The sequence below is a fragment of the Acomys minous genome, assembly GCF_964271855.1.
Source record: "Acomys minous genome assembly, chromosome: 2".
NCBI classification, from domain to species: Eukaryota; Metazoa; Chordata; class Mammalia; order Rodentia; family Muridae; genus Acomys; species Acomys minous.
The window spans coordinates 124,014,086-124,032,436 of NC_140484.1; the positions used below are offsets into that span (position 1 = coordinate 124,014,086).

At 36.1% G+C, this 18,351-nt stretch overlaps 1 protein-coding gene and 1 long non-coding RNA gene across 16 annotated transcripts in view; one reads left to right on the plus strand and one right to left on the minus strand.

The window, feature by feature from the left end:
- Nucleotides 1–13,283, minus strand: part of LOC311583175 — a 35,592-nt gene extending 22,309 nt beyond the window's left edge. Inside the window, exon 1 of the long non-coding RNA XR_014774390.1 lies at nt 13,011–13,283. This is a non-coding gene — a long non-coding RNA (uncharacterized lncRNA). The remainder of the gene's footprint in view (nt 1–13,010) is intronic.
- Nucleotides 1–18,351, plus strand: part of DLG2 (discs large MAGUK scaffold protein 2) — a gene marked incomplete at its 3' end in the record, with an annotated part of 1,901,401 nt that overhangs the window by 650,508 nt on the left and 1,232,542 nt on the right. The window lies entirely within an intron of this gene.

Sequence of the window (18,351 nt, forward strand, 5' to 3'; positions counted from 1 at the left end):
GAGAAATTGTCTGGATTCTTCAAATAGGGAATTTTAGATGAAGAACGTGCCCTTAGGAAAGGTCTAAATGACAAGAGCTGGCACTGGGCCAGAATGGATTAGAAGAATGAAATTGGAAAATCCATTCGGGTGCAAGGCTTTTAAAAATGGAATTGTGAACTTTTGCATCCATATAAACAACCAGGACTGAAAAACAAAAGGTCAGTTTTAAACCCTGATGAAAGGATCTACATTTAAAAGGTTTGGCAATTTCAACTGTCAAGTTGTGATTGCTAATGACTCCATAGGGAAGAGGAGGAGAAGAAGCAAGATCTGAGACAAGAGTGTTTATCTCTTCTCATGGGAGGAGGAGCTGGGCCAGAATTCAGTAATGATTCTTAAACCTCTTCTGGGTACCAGTTTATACCAGTAGTGTGACGATGAAGTATCCATAGTAACCAAAACACAGGAATGATGTAACTTGTGACAGTGATGTACTTCTGACAGAGGTAGCAGAGCTCATGTGCAAATAATCTAGCTATACTGAAATTCTCTTTCTGGACTCTTGAACATTTTTAATGATTTGAAACATTAAATTTAGGTATCTATTTACTATGTATGTGTGTGGACATGAGCATCCCAGCATGAGTGTGCAGACCAGAAGAGAGCCGGAAGAGGTCTCCGTCCACTGTGTGGGTCCTTCAGGCCACACCTGGGTCTATAAGCTTGGGAGTAAGCATCTTTAGCCACAGATCTATCCCACCAGTCTCTTAACCTACTTCTAAGTTCCAATTCCCATTTATTTTTCCTCATCTGGTTTCTTTTACTAAGATCATCCTACCTTTTATGTACTTTGGATAAATATAACCTGGACTTATCCTCTGACCTTCAAATGTGGGAAGAGAATGAGCTTTTGTGTCCTATAGCATCCTGCTTTCCTACCCAGTGCCATGCAGTACTGTTTCTCATGTTATATGGTGGTTACATGATTGAACCTCTCCCCACACCCCAGAGAAAGAAAGGCAATGGTTATTTTAGACTTTTGTCCTGGCAAATATAGCATAATAATGCTAGTAAGCTTAGTAATGCATAGTAAGCTTAGTAATGCATAGTAAGCTTAGTAAATATTTCCTAAGTGACAAAAACACGAGTGAGTATCCTTTCCAATGGAAATCTGCCTTTCCGCCTACTCTTTCTTCCTCATTCTTTGTTTACAGGAAGAATAATCCAATTCCCACTGGACTCTGAGAGAATTCCTTTGTCTTCATTTATCTTACCTGAGTTTACATTTTTATTGTAAGCCTTGGATTTGATGCTAAAACACAATATTTTAAGGCATTAAATACTATACCAAATTGTTCAAGCTGACATTTTATTTTAAAAAGGCAAAGCTTGATCTACTGGTGTGTGATATTCAAAATATAAGCATCCTTTGTGATTCACCATTAGGAGATTCATCAGATGAACTTATCAGTCAAACAAACAGTACAGAGCATTCAGGAATGGCTTTCAAGTGAATGGGAGGAATAGTTTGTATGAAGGGACCTTTAAAATAAATAGCTGAGAAGCTCAGCACATATACATGAAATATGTTCTGTTTCCAAGTGAAGTCCTTTCCTCATTGTCAGAGGAATTACTTCCAAAAAAGTAGAGCAATCAGCAAGTACTCATTGGCTCTCCTCTGCCATTGTGTTTGGCTCCACGAAGGGACAAGTGTAGTCAGTGTGGCCACAAAGAGATACACAGATGTGGGCCTCACATGAAGGAGGCCATGTGTATTTCTGGAGAAACATGATTAAGATGTGAAACAATTCAGAAAGCCATGAGGTTCCTTACTAACGGCTGGCATACGGACCAAGGCAGTATGCAGAAGGGATTCTGGGTAAGTTGTAATCCATTTACAAGTATATTTTGGTTCCCAGTTATGGGCCAGTTTTGTTCTGGGATATGGCAAGATTAATATATCCAGTCTTCATTGCTGAAGAACTTATACTCTGTTGAGATTATAATGTTTACTTTAACGCTTAGGAAAGAGAAGGGACCTCTGGAAGCATCTGAGATGCTCACTCTGAGAAGCCAGAGAGGTGCATGAAGAGGAGACTTTTGGCTAAAATCCTAAATTATGAGTAGCAACGTTTCCTTTTATCAAGAGGAAACTAAGACCAATTAGGTATTTATTATGTTTAAACTTTTAATTTGTCTGTGGCTGTATGGGAATGCATGTGTGTGGCTCTGTGTGTGTGTGTATGTGTTTGTGTGCATGTATGCATGTATGTGTGTGCAAGTACATGTGCACACACTTTTGTGTATGTGTCCATCTGTTCATCCATCTGTCTGTCTGTATGTAGGCTGACATGTACGATAATATGTGTGTTGTGATCAGAGAACAAATTTCAGGACTCAGTTCTCTTCTTTTACCATGGAATATATGGATGAAATGCAGGCTGGCAGCTTAGGTGGCAAACACTGTTACCCACTGATCCATCTCCCCTGGCTCTTGTTTGCTTCTTTAATTTGTTCCTCCTTCTTACTGTGTTGGTTCCTAGCTGTTACCAGTGATGAATGTTAAATTATATGATGCTGTGGAGAAGCAAATATATTTTTATATGAGAGTCATATTTCACCAAATAACTTTATATAAAGGAAAAAATAGAATAAATGAGAAAAATAATCATTATCATTTTATCATATTTCCCATGCTTATCTCTTATTTCTACAAATTAATTGTAATATATTATTCTCTCATTGGATAATATAGTTCTGGGATTTAATGTTACTTATTATATATCAGTATTGCCTTGATATGTTTATATTCTCTTAAGCTTGCTTTCTTTGAAGGCAAGAAATCATATTTTATACATTTTTAGAGGAATAAGTAGACAGGAACATCCTTTTTATTGCCTATTGTATTATACAAACTGTCAAGTCCTCTAACTCTGCTCTTTAATCCCTTCTCTAATTCTCTGATGAAGAGTTAGCCAATCCCATTTACAGGTGTTTGAATTGAGGTGCCAAAGGAATACATACTTTATCCAAAGTTATATTATGAATGTTAAACATAATTCAGACCCAAATTGTCTGTCATATCACTTCTTTCTACTCTTTTTCCACAACACTAGTTTTAAAATATTGGATATTTTTCTCAGACTTATAATTTTCTTCTTATATAATAATAATGAAATATTTTCTTGGCAATAACAATCTCACTACTCTTTAAAGCTAACCTTGGTTCTTAGAGGTATCTTAATTTCATATATATGCTTTAACTACTGTTAGTTAATTGTAAATACAAATAATAGGTCAAAGGTCTTGGTTTGTTCTTCAACACATTCATATTGAGAAGTTAAGAAGTGTTGAGTGGAGAGTGGGGTATGACTTTCACATGAACTCTGGTGCCTCACATTTGACCATGTCCCCTGGAGGGGGAGACCTGGTGGCACTCAGAGGAAGGACAGCAGGTTACCAAGAAGAGACTTGATACCCTATGAGCATATACAAGGGGAGGAAATCCCTCTCAGGAACAGTCATAGGGGAGGGGAATAAGGGGAAAATGGGAGGGAAGGAAGAATGGGAGGATACAAGGGATGGGATAACCATTGAGATGTAACGAGAATAAATTAATAAAAATTAAAAAAAAAGAAGTGTTGTGGGGTATAGAGGGAGGCACAGGAAACAATGATGTGTAAGAGAGACCTGGGAAAACCTGGGTCCAATATACACTAGTTAACAATCAAAGCTCAAATTAGCATTAAAAGTATACCAACTATACTAAAATGTTTAAGACTTTACCATACGTTTCATGGTCAACCCCCTAAAATCCACAGTATATTATGTCCTAGAAGTGAAGTAGTTTTCTCTCTAAACTCTTCCTCCACCTGGGTAGCATGGCAGTTTCTGTTTCATCAGTCAGTGGTGCTTTCAATATGGTAGTTCTCAGTAAAGGCTGTGTACCGTGCCATGCTAGCTTTTTTGTATGCGATCCTGTGTTGATTTGCTCTTCCCTTCTTCCCTTTGTCAGTAATCATGCTTAATCTAGTTTCTGCAAAGTATTCTCTTCAAATAGAGTACTCCAATCTAAAACAGAAATGCATGTATATTTTGTCTTGACTATTTCTTGTAATTTCCTACCTTCTTTGCTGGGTCCCCTCACTTCCTGTTTGCAGTCCACTTGCTATAACCTTTCTGTACATATAATACTCTGGAGATCCATCACACTCACCTTACTGTGCCAGTCTCTAGTTAGAGGTGATCTTGTATGTCCTTCTGACCTCTGAGGCACAGGACTCAATAACATAAAATAAAATAATTAAATGTTTAAAAATAACTATATTTCTCTTATGAGAACTGCTCCAGTGCTCCAATGGAGAAGTGGCAAAAGACTAAATGATGGGCACGGGCTGGGAAAAGTAGAACCTTGATGGTTTTATTAGGGGCTTTGGTCTCAGTCCCAAGTATAGCAAGAGCTGCCTGCAGGGTTTGAAGATGGAGTATAACGAGATCTGATTTGCAATTTTGAGTCAAGGCAGGTAAGTGCGGGTGTGGGGTGACTAGCTAAGAGAAAGTTAGAATAGTTTGGAGAAGGGAGAAGAGAACGTTAGCTTGGTCCGTGATGGTAGCAGTTAAGTGAAAAATAAGTGAATGAATGAATGAATGAATGAATGAGTGTGTGTGTGTGGTGTGTGTGTGTGTGTATGTGTGTGTGTGGTGTGTGTGTGTGTATGTGTGTGTGTATGTGTGTGTCTGTGTGTGTGTGTGTGTGTGTGTGTGGTGTGTGTGTGTATGTGTGTGTGTGTGTGTGTGTGTGTGTGTGTGTGTGTGTTTGTGTATGTGTATGTGTATGTGTGTGTCCATGTACAGGATATTTACAGTTTGATACAATGCAGAAGATGAAAGAGGAAAAAATATGTTTCTTCAAAGGAAGCAGACCAACGAAACCTGGTAACCTGTCTCTTCCAGGCTGCCTGGATGCAGCTGTTCTACTTTCCTGATATGTTTCCTCATATGCAAGTGTCATGACCTTCTCAATGCTCTCCTTCTCCTTGGCATTACTGTACATGTCTTTTACCAGGTGAAATATGTGACAGCCTTTTAAATATTGAGAGTTCCATTATCGGAGGATGGATTAAAATGACTGTGTGGTCACAAGACCATAATCAGGAAGGCGGGTGTTAGTGATGCATAAAGAATTTTATGATTTAATAAATAGCAGTGTGTTGGGAGACAGGCCTCTGTAACCACAATTGCTTATGTGGTCATCTGTGACCATTTCTTGGAAATTATTATAGCAAAAATTTAGACATGGGATGCAGGAGGAGCTTGGGAGGGGATGGCCAGATAACTCATCTGTAGATTTTATTTTTACTCTGAAATTCTATGGTTTTGTGATATTTTCTTGTTCAGCTTCCTCCCATTGTGACAAATATGAGAAATTCTGAATAGCTGTGTCCTGGAGAATGTCTCCTGGGTACTAGCTGCTTGTTCATTCAGAATTTTGTCATTTCTTTGAGTGTATGCATGAGAGTGCAATTTATTCAGAACAGTCACTCAGCAGTAAGGCATTGAGATGCATTAATGAAGCTACAGTAATTGAGGATTTTACCCAAGTGTAACTCCCGGCCCCAGCTCATGCATAATTCTTCTTCCGTATGGATTGTGACTTCCTTAGCTAGCAAATCGTGACCACCTTGGAAGAGCTGTAACTTTTAATTATAAGAGATGCATCTTGCTTTTATAACCCAAACAATAGAATTGGTTAGTTATTGTTTGGACATAGTGAAGTTTTGGATGTCAGGATATTTTGGGATAATGTACCTCTTGTATATATCTCAATAAGGATCAAGCTACATGGTGTCAAGACTTTCTACTATTATATATGAATAAACCATTTCATTTTTAGAAGTATTCTTTTCATTTAACCACTATTCACATTAGAGGACCACATATGTAAAAAAACAAGCAAACAAATACAATAATACAAAAAACCCAACATCAAAACCAACCAAGCAAACCATCATAGTGAGAAGCCACATCCATTAACCAGAGCATCAAACCAAACCATACCCAGTCTACAGGAGTGTAGGGGGGCGGGGGATCACATTCAAGAACAGAAATGCATGTGAGCTACATGATAACAGGGCTTATCACAGTCAAGCACTAGGTTGAATGAGCAAAGTGACAGTGACTTTCATATAGTGAAGAAATGTGACTCAGTGATTGAGGATTAGACTTCATCGGTAAGCTATTCCAGTAGCTTCACATATGTGACCCTAGTGGGCCACTAATTAATAAAGTCATGGAACCTCATTCCTGGCCATCTTTCATTGCATTAGCAAGCCATTATTTCCAGAAGACTCTCTAGATAGGGATGGTATTAGGTAGCTGCTCAGAGAGATTTTAAAACAGAGTAGATGAAATGGAAGCTTCTTTCAAAAGGGCTTTTGTGTAAGAATACAATAAAAAGAAATGTGCAATAAGTGTGTGACATTTCACAGTAAAGGGATCAATCTATAGTGAGCAGCCAAACATTCATGGGTGGATATCAGAATTTAATATGAGATTTGAATTTAACAAAGAAGAATAAAAAAGGAAATGTAGGGGCTAGAGAGCTGTCTCAGCAGGTAAGTGGGCTTGATGTCCAAGTGCTAGGATCTGAGTACAAATCCCCCAATGCTATATAAAACCTGGGTATGGTGTGTGTGCACACACTTGTAACCCCAGAGCTATTGGAGTATATGTGAGGGAGAAGATGGGTCACAGAGGGACTTCTGGGGCTTGTTGGCTACCAGCCTAGCTCTAGCTTTGGTGACAGAGATTCTGTCTCAAAAGAATAAAACAGATTGATGGAGCAGGGCACTTGAAGTCCTCTAGCCTCAATTTGTGTGCATCTGCACACACACACACACACACACACACACACACACACACACACACACACACACAAACTACATACATACAATACAGAGAAAAGAAAGGGAGAACAGAAAGGAAATTTAAGAAGGAACCAGGCATAGAAGTAAGAGTGACTGAATCAGTTTGAGTACCTACAAATGAGCTGAATTCAATATCACTTATAACATACAACATAATTCTCTAGAGTATAGTATTCATTTTCTGAAAAAAAAAAGTAGTCTGGTTGAACAATTTCCTGCTGCAAGAAATGGATTATCATGGTACAATTTGTAGCACCCTGTGCAACTACATAGGCTTTATACGTATTGACATGTTTCATCCTTCAAGAACTGTAGAACTAAGTACTAACTTCATTCCTGTCTTGCCACTGGAGGAGCAGAGTAGAGATCAGAGAAGGTAAAAAGGAAAAAGAATTCACTCATCACAGATAAGTTTCTGCCCCACTTATAACAACACTTATCTGAGACAGAAGATGAAACAGGTGGCAATTTAATGTTAAAAGTTAGACTAGGAAGTTTGGGTGTTATTGCAGACTGTGGGTGGTTGTTGAAGGCACCTTTCCTCTTAATGCCTTGTGGGAAGTAGGCTGGAACTCAATTCACTTCATCCTATCAACACACAAGCAATGGCTGGGTTAATCCCCAGTACTGATGCTACAGCAAACTAGGTCAATAGGATTTCCCATCCCCTGAGGCTATGAGGCCCAATCACTGGCCTCTGGATCTCATATACTACATTTCTGTCCTGCACTCCCACACTCTTTGGGGCATTTTTAAATGAGAGGCATCATCTAACTGACTCCCACTGAGATGAAAATCTCTATTAGTATTCAGGCAGTTACCTTTCCTTCTTTGTCTGCTAAAGCTCTCTAGGTAACCAAATCTCAATGTGCTTTTCTTTTGAATTTCCCTTGGGTACAAATGATCCCATGCCTGTCCTCCTGGAAGATTTCCTGTGAGTCCTAAAACAGCATAAATCTTGATGTATGGTAGGCTCTAAGTAAATATTTATTTGATGAATAAAAAGATACAACACACCAATTAGAATTGGAATTAGGATTAATGATATGTGTATGAGTTTACAATATCTGTTTTGAGACAAAAAAAAATGGTACCCATTAGGATGCTTGAATAAGACAAATAGGAAATTGTTCAGCTGATTCTCTCACTAGTCCTTTTGCCCCCTAGGACAAATGCACCAGCCCATCAATTCCCCTGTGAGTTACTGTGCCAGTGAAGGGACTGTCATTTTTGTCATTTATATTATCTCTTTCGTGTAGAGCACCCCGATAGTCATTGTTCCAATTTGCCTTTTCAAATAGCAGCAATGTCTCTCTGTATTCTAGAAAAAATACAAGGAGGTCCAGTGAAGATGAAAAGTCTCTTATAAACACAGATTCAGCAAACCTCTGTCCAGAACCCTGTGCCTGCAATTATTCAAGGCAAGTGACTGGCCATACTGAACCAAAGATTCTTCTGTCATCTGGAAGATAATGATGCCTCTTTTGTTCAATTCCTATGATAATTGATGAGAAAAGTGTGCAAACCAGATGTAGACTAGGTGCAATAAAAATCTAATTTCGGTTTTCCTTTCTTTGTACCAAGCAAGTAGTTCATACAATAAAATAATAAGTATGGCTCTTCTAAATTTGGTCTGTGTGGAGGTTCTAGCACTGAGTTACTATGGCAACTTGCTTTTTATTTTTATTTTTTTATGGAAGGAAATTTCTTGAGTATTAGTAATTGTAAAATTAAACTGCTGTGCAGAATAGCTACAGAATATCAGCCAACTTGTTTCTGTGCTTCATCCTTACTAATCCAATTGACTTATGGTGTTTTCATTTTATTTTACAGAAGCTTGGGAGCTAGCTTTTTCCAGTAAACACACTCATGGATCCATAAATCATGTTATATTTCATTTATTTTAATATAATTAGCTCACGCTGGGGTGATGGTTATATCTCTACTGTTCAAGCTCGAGGACCTGTATTCAGACTCAAATAAAAAGCCAGGTGTGAACATGCATTTCTGTAATTCTGATAAAGGGGAAAGGACGTAAGGACATATAGATCTCCTGAGCTCACCAGTCAGCTAGCCTCCCTGGCCCCGCCCCCAATTGATGAGCAGTGGCTTCAAACACAAGACCAGCTCTCAAAACATAAGGTAGCAAGTGACCAATGAAGATATCCAGTATCTATCTCTGGCCAGTTCATGAACAAGGTCCTACACGAAAATATACCTGTATGTACACCTACATATATATATCACACACAAGCATATACATACACACATAGTGCATGCACACACACAAACAGCTTTATGGAAATTTTACATATATACTATAACAGTATTAGCAGGTATTTGAGATTATCAGTAATTATGACTACTTATGATTTTCTGAATGTAAGATGGAAAATATATTCCAAAAATTATAAAACTTCCCATATTCAGACCTATTCCTGTTTTTTCTAACAGCTGAAAAATGCACCCACTTATTAGTTGATAATTTTTTTGGCAAGATCAATTTAGTGATGTAAAAGAGGAATTTTTATTTATTTTTATTTTTTTTAAATACATTTTTATTAATTCATACATATTACATCTCAGTTGTTAGCCCATCCCATGTATCCTCCCATTCCTCCCTTCCTCCCACTTCCCCCCTACTCCCCTCCCCTCCCCTAAGTCTGTGTCTGAGGGGGACCTCCTCCCCCTGAATATGCTCATACGGTATCAAGTCTCTCCTTGGTGACCTATTATCTTTCCTCTGAGTGCCACCAGGCATCTCCGTCCAAGGGACATGTTCAAATATGTGGCACCAGAGTTTGTGTGAAAGTTAGATCTCCTTCTCCACTCAACAGTGGAGAATGTCCATCGGCTAGTCCGGGTAGGGGTTCAAGGTTTTTACTGCCTATTTTTTCCTTGGCTGTTGCCACAGTTTGTGGAGGGCCCCAGGGCCCAGACTCGCCTGTAGTTTTCCAGGACCCACTGGATCCTTCCATTTCCTCTTTCTCCCAGGCTTCTCACACCTAAAGTTTCAATAGGATGTCCTCCCCTCTTACCCATTATTCTGGTAGGTACAGTTTTTCATGGGGACGTACACCTTGAACTAGTGTCTCGATATAAGTGAGTATATACCATTTAGCTCTTTTTGCTTCTGTGTGAACTCACTCATTATGACAATTTCTAGTTCAATCCATTTGTCCACAAATTTTGGAAATTCCTTGTTTTTAATAGCTGAGTAGTATTCCATAGTGTAAATGTACCACAGTTTCTTTATCCATTCTTCTATAGAGGGACACGTAGGTTGTTTCCAAGTTCTGGCTATTATGAATAAGGCAGCTATGAACATGGTTGAGCATATGTCTCTGTTGTGTAGTAGTACATAAAAGAGGAATTTTTATCTATTACTAAATTCAATTTATTTTCAGTATACAAGGTCAGTTTAATACTTGAAATCAATTATTGTAACTACTATTTTCCTAAAATTTCCCTAGTGTTTTTACCTTTTTTCTTCTATTCTTAATTAATTTTTTTAAATTTTTACATATACATTTATATTATTACACATCTATACAATAAACTACCTACAGCAGGAAGAACCATGAAACAATCAGGAATTATCTAAATGGTACATTCATAGTGTTTTGGCTTTTTGTGTTTGGCAGCCTTGAAGAAAACATTCCTGTATTTTTTAATAGTCCACTTGTTTTTCTGAATGCAGAACTACAAAAAGAAACTCTCAAGATAGTGTTATTAGTATATCGTGTCTGTAGCTTACTTGTTCTTTGTGGACTAAAACATGAATAAGGCCAAAACTTTCACTGAAACTGCTTGCAGCCTCACCTGCAATTATATTATTTCGAGGTCCTAGTGCCCTATGGTCAAGTATCCCTGGAAAGCTTTTTGCTCCATGAACTGTTAACATAGTGTTCTTATGGGGTAATTTACACTTTATGATCCCTGAGTGCATGGAGAAGAACTAAACACAGTGAGTGATAACTTACTCAAAGTGATATTAAGAGCTGCATATTTCATGCAGGTGGGCTCACTATTAACCCAAAGGGTAAATATAGATATTAAAAACCCTGAAATATGTGCTCTAAATGAATAAGTTAAAGTTTACCATCATATCTCTTAATTAAAAGTCTTGGGTTTAAAAGACTTACCATCCTCATGGCTTTTGCCTGGGTGTGGGTCATATTCTATTTATTGTTCTGGGTATTAGTGACATGATACACTCTGTTGTTTTAAAAAATATTTGTGTATTATTAATATGAACATTTCTCTTGTGTTTAGAATTCTAAAAGATAACATTCCTTAGAGAGCACAACCAAATACAATTATATATGCAAACACAACAAACTGAAACTACAGAATGTCAGGATGAAATATCCAGAGAGGAGAAGATGACTGTGCTTTGATGAGGATCATTAAAAGGGATAAAGATTTCCATCACCCAGAGTACTAGTCTAAAGCTACTGGTATAATATCTTCAAATGGTTCAGGCAATGTAACTGTTATTTTTTTAAAAATCTATATCTCGCTTAGCTATCATTTCAATTGAAGTTAAAAACAAAAACAAAAATATCTTGAATTGCATGAAATGTTGAAAAATTTAAGCAGATTCATAACAAACACAAAAGTCTGTAAGTCATATTTTAATTCAATACTGATTTTCACACGAAGCTTTTATATAGAAACAAAAGGTAGAACTAATGGATGACAAAATCATCAGGATGAGAGATAAAGAAAGTTGAGAAGAGAGTTAAAAACATGTGATTCACAAAAATTTCCAGAAAGGTTACAGACTCTGAATAGTTGTTTGTGTATTGTTTTAAACTTACATGATCATAGTGTCTCCTCTGAAGACAAGATAGTTTAGTTTTATAAATAAGCTTAGTTGTTTAGGGGTTAAGATTTTTTAGACCTAGATAGATTTTGAAGTTGATAATGATGAGATATGATAGATATTGATTCACAAGCTAGGAAAGATGTTTTCTTCAAGGCTGCCAAATACAAATAGTCAAAACACTAAGAATGTACCATTTATATAATTCCTGACTGTGTCATGGTTCTTCTTGCAATATGTAGCTTATTGTATATATGTATAATAATATAAATGTATGTGTAAAATTTTTTAAAAATGAAAAACTGAAAAAAATTAGATTCCACTCCTCTTGAACCATTTGTTTTGGAGGCTCAATAACTACATCTGATTCACAGAAATCTCTAGGATTGTCCTACAGTACTAAGTGACATTTCCCAATAGGACTGAAGTTGCTTTGGGGATGCTTATTTGGGACAATTAAAACATTTCATTTTCAAGTAAAATGCAGAGATCCTATAGGAAAGTGCAAAGACCATAAGATATGTCTGAGCGTACCCCTGTCTAAAATTAGTGCTAACATTTTGTCTATTATTTTAAACATACTATTATATAGTCCTCTTAATATTTCCTTAGGCATTCTTTGTCATGAATATGATATTTTTTCAATCCACACTTCTGAACATCTAATAAAAATAATGGGGGACTTTTGTGTGGCTTTTACCTATGATCATATCTTGTTTTATGCCATACACATTTTACTTTAATTTCTCATTCAATATTTTAAAAACATGTACATTTGGATAAATACTAATTTGATTCTTTCATTTTAATTTCTTTATAGATATCTACCCTACACATTTAACATAACAGAATTGCTTGTGTCTAGCTTTATACTAGTACAAACAACACTATAAAAATCCTTTTGTTATTTGTTTTATTGATGTTGTTTTCCTTTGTCTTCTGCACTGAAGTGATGATTTCCATATGATGTACATCTAGATATTAAATTTTTCAATCATTAGTCTCTTGGATTTTAACATGTATGTTAACTTTTTAATTATTATTTTTTATTATTTTTCTTCAACCCCATCAGAGACTTGAGAAGGAATAAAATTAATTAGCTTAGTATGCAGGGAGTGCAGGTTAGCAGCTTCCCAATAAGATGACAGAGTCAGTTTGCTGTCTGAAAAGTAACCCAAAACTCTCTATTACATTGAAGCATCATCTTCAACGTTGTGGCCCAATATATCTAACAAACATATTTGTGAGGCAGGGACTATTGGGGACTTGCTTACCCTGTATTGGCAGAGTTTGGCTGTTGACTCTGCCTGTATCCAAGCCTGTCCATTTTTATGTAGAATTCTGTCTATGGTAGAAACAAGGACATTTTGCCCAGTGTCTCGTTGGCCGCATTTGAAGCCATCTCCATAAGGAGGTTCTTTGATGCTCACCATCTTCTTTGAGGCAGACTGGGTGTTGCCAGGAGTTAACATGTCTCATTGTCAGTGAATCTTTAAAATAAGAAAAACATTTTAAAATATCATATTCTGTATGTCTCTGAGGTTTTTGAAGACTTTATCTATTTTACCTTATCTTTCTATAGAATCATATCTACCTGTTACAGGTATGATGTATAGTCTTGTGATAAAAATAGACTAGTAATTGATATGACCATGATTTGATCAACTAACAATCAACTTGTATAGCTAATTTATCCTAGAAAGCCTGCAATAGCACCTTCAAAGTATTGGAAGTAAACATGGTATTATAATTTAATTGTATGGGTACAAAACCACGTATTAGAGTAGAAATATATATAATGTGTGTGAATAATGATCACCTTAAATTTTAATTCTAAACCAATGTACCTAAAATTAAACTTATTTTGCATCTATGTACAAACTTCTACACCACTGAATTAAAAGTAGCCTTGTGAGTAACAATTAAGGCATTAAATTGAGGAGTAGATTCACTACTCTACTTTTTGTCCTATCATCCTTATGTATTTCTCTATTACCCTCTATATCTTTCCAACCGCTATCTCCAAACCTAAGAATGAAAGATAAAAGAAAAGGGACACATCTCTCAATCCAACCATGTTGTAGAGTCTAATTTTTAAGAGATCGATAATTTTGCTGAAGTCTAGAAGACAAAATTTCCTCTCAAGAAGGCAATTTTTGGTCCTTTGCACAAAGTGACTAAAATAAGTTATGTGGCTTCATCTATTCTGTAAAACATAATCTCTGTTCCCAGATTTGTGAACAAATCAACCCAATGTTTTCATTCAAGGACAAGTTGGCTATAGTCATGAAAGCCCGGTGTCCAGGGAAAAGAACATCAGTTTGTTGATCGTAGACACTTGACTGCATGCCACCATCAGGTGCAGCAGTGGGCCATTGGGATTTTCCTATTGTCATAGGTAGTTTGGTAACTTGAAATAAGATTTTCTGATGTACTTAAATGTAACATTCAGTATATCCGTCTTCTTGCTTTAGTTGTATCTTTTGTTGACCCATATAGACTTCAAAAATCACCTAAACCCTAATAAAGTGGTTACATAAGAGAAAAACTAAAACATAATACCAATGTTTTATGTGATGAAATTTAAATTAATGTGCACTCAGCATAAAAATCCTTTCTTAGATATTTTTATTAACAAATATTTTTGTAAGTATAAGCATTGCCTTTTCACTTTTGTGTGTGTGTGTGTATGTGTGTGTGTGTGTGTGTGTGTGTGTGTGTGCATGCTTATGTATGTGCAAGTGTACACATATATGTGGTCATGTGGTGGCCAGAAGACAAGCTAAGCTATTATGCTCAGATGCCATCATGTTTCTTGAGTCACAGTCTTTCAGTGGCCTGGAACTTACTAAGGAGGATAGGCTGGTTAGCCAGTACAACAATCAAAATTGTGACCATTTTGTGGAGCTTCCATGAAGAACTAATATTTCTAAGGCATTTAAATTGTCTCGATATAAATTTTATTCCACAGATCTGTATGTACATCTAAGTACAGTTTATTCACAAGACACTGAGCTCAATTAATCAGAAAGACATGGCCTTTCCCATAAAAGAACTTATAATCAGAAGACAAAGGAGAACCTGAACGTATAATCAGGCCTTTAACGATTTTACAAAAGAGACATTTCTTCTGGACATGTTGAGAGACATGTTGAAAATGTTGTAATTATCTGGGTTTTTCTTCTCTTTTGCTCATTTATTCAACAACTTCATGGATTCTGCCAACTAAATGGCAAAAACTGATTTAGGCACCACAGTAGTGAACACAGCAGTGACAAAGGTAAAGTGGTATGTACCAATGTTCTCAGCGCACATGCTCTCTAAGATAGTGAGACCAAGCTGAGCACATGAGCAAGTATAACCATAGTCAGTTGTATGCATTCTAAAGGAACTTTTAGATAATTGTGATGGATGGCACTTGAAGACAGTACAGTCAGCAAGGACCTGTATGAGCTAATGGTATTTGATCCAAGACACAGGAAAAGAGGCAGAGAATAAAAGCATCATCCTATGTAAACTGAGGAACCTGTAAGTATAAAGACTCCCTAGCAAGAAAGAACAAAAGCAGAACTATTGCAATCTAGAGAAAAATAAAATAATATCAGTGCGTCTATGTCACAACATGGAGAGAAATATGTTGCTACATGAGACTGGATCAGCAGCAAGATATAAATATGTAGAGATTGAGTGATGAGGTCTTCAGATTTGGGGTTATATTCTGTGTTATGAAAACTCTCTGTTCTGGGTAAACGAATGGCCTGCCTTTCTGCTTCCTTTTTGTTTAGCACACTGTTCTGAAACTTAGCTCCTTAAAACAACTCCTGCTTTATTGCTTCTCACTTGTGTGGTTGACTGACTTGGCCTAGGTAGTTCTTTGGCCCAATTTTCCGTCTCTTACACTGCTGTGTACAGAACTAGGTCTAGGCTTAATTTGACATATTGGTTCAAATGCTGAAAATGAGGCGTCTCCTCCATTAAGGAGGTTTCTCACATTACCCCTTCCTTCCATTTGTTCTCAGTATGGCCTCTCTCCAGTCAGGTATGTGGATGAAATATAATACAGAGGTCTCAGAAGTTCATAAAGCACCAATCTGGAAGTTAGAGGATATGGTTAAGGCATAAACATAGTGATGGCAAGTACTTCTGTGTTTTGTTTACCATTGTAACCCAGCATATAAAGTTTGGCCTGGCAAATAATATGAATCATTTATTCATTCATCTTTTCAGTCATTGCATAATTCCATGAAGTTGATATAATTTACCCCATTTTACAGAAAAAAAAACCTTGAAAACGAGAAATGTCAGATTCACACAAGAAATAAATAAGCACATTTCAAGTCCCTACATCTGCGTTTCAAGTCTCTTCTTCTTTTCCTTAACTCTTTCTTCTTTTTGGTGACAGGTTTTCTGAAAATATTCTAGTTTTAACTGTCAGACATGATTTTAAAAAGCACCATAATAGTAATTGCTGTTTGATTAAGTCTGTGGTTGGAATAATAAAATATGTGCTTGCCTCTGTGGAACTTCTTTCTCTATCTAAAAATGCAACTGTTCTTTAAAAAGTTAATTAATATGCATATTTATTTGATTTGCATGTTATTTGCATATTAATAAATTCATTTTGCAATTAATTTAAGCAAGAGGAAAAGTGTTCATGTAACTAATGCATTGAATGGTGCAACTATGAATATATTTTCTAAAAGATACTAAGCACATTAAATCTACCACTATTATCAATACTTAACTTGTGCAATAGGGCAATAATACATTGAAAGATTGATTTATCCAGTGCATAAGTATATACAAATACATATAACAAACAAGTATATTTGGTTTTGTCTCTTTTGTATATTCACTTATATGAATTTTGTACATACACATATATGTCAATGGGGAGCTGTGTATGTATAGACACAGTGCATAGATCCCATAATACAAATACTTACACATACATATTCTAATATATGCATATATTAATTATATGTTATTAATTATTATAATATATGCTATATTATATATGTTATGTATATATACTTACATATATACTTATACATACACTTATATATAAGTATGTCTATATAATATATAATAAGAATATATTATATATATATACTGATATACACCTCCATTATACAAGCATATTATGATGACAAATGTGGCTAGAATATATATATATTATGTGTTTGGAACTGGTTTTTTTTTTTTTGGTCTCACTTTTTTCCTTTTTTATTTTTTTATTTTTCCTTTATTAATTTATTCTTGTTACATCTCAATGGTTATCCCACCCCTTGTATCCTCCCATTCTTCCCTCCCTCCCATTTTCCCCTTATTCCCTTCCCCTATGACTGTTCTTGAGGGGGATTTCCTCCCCCTGTATATGCTCATAGAGTATCAAGTCTCTTCTTGGTAACCTGCTATCCTTCCTCTGGATGCCACCAGGTCTCCCCCTCCAGGGGCCATGAAAGGACCTTAGTTTTTAACATTGATTAAGTATAGATAGCAGTGCCTCCCAAGCAGAGTTGTGGAAGTAGAGATCATTCATTTGAAATGTTAAGGTAATGCTTAGTTTGTCATACAAACCCAGTGAGTATTCTGTTTATTAGTAAACTGTATTTTATGATCTTCATAATGCATCTAACACTATTATGTTAGGACTAGAGGTCAGACAACATTTATGCCTACGGGAGTGCAATATCTATTCTATCCAGATATATGGTTAGACACACTGTAAATATACATAACCATTTTGGAATATAATAAGTGAAAATAGTCATAACTACACTTATCTACCTCTGACCTATGCATATCAATTTTGGAAATGTATAGAAGGAATGTAGCAAGTTACCATGATGAAGCTTCTATAGGAATAATGTATCCATATGTTCATGGTCACTACAACATTTTTGTAATACTGACAGAAAACATAAGAAGCCTCCAAAGCAGTGGCTAAGTAAATTATTATAGATAAAATGAGCATTTTCCCCAGTCAAACCAAGGAATAAGGTAGAACACATGCTTAGTTTATAATATTAAGTGAAAATATGAATTGATTATATTCTAAGACAACGTATAGTTTGGAAAATGTATTGGAATGTGAAAACATAAATGTTTTGTTGTAGGATTAAACAGATAATGCTCTTCAATGATTATTAATTTATTTTTAAATAAAATATGTTTTCTCATAGAGTAAGGATGGTTGCCTACCAGCTCCTGGGTGCCATCTAGAAAGAAGGAATACCTCAGTCAGCAGGACAGGTGAAACAGTCAGGAACTTTTTTCATGCTCTTAGGAGAACACTTGGCAAAGTTTTCAAAACTCTATTATGTCCAAATGAATAGATAATCTTTCAACTTAAATATTTTGAAATAGTGAATATTGCCAGCACATCGTGCATCATGGTAAATAAAACATGCAATATTTGTCCACATACCTAAGATACGACATTGAAAGATGAATGCTAGTGTTATTATTGCCTTCTCCCTTCCACTTCCTAAACAAAATAGACACAGCAAGACCTGGACCCTCCCTCCCTGATGCACACCATCCCCTCTCCTCCTTTTCTGTGGGTAGCTTTCATCTCCATATAGTTAAGCATCATGCTCATCTAGGTTCTAT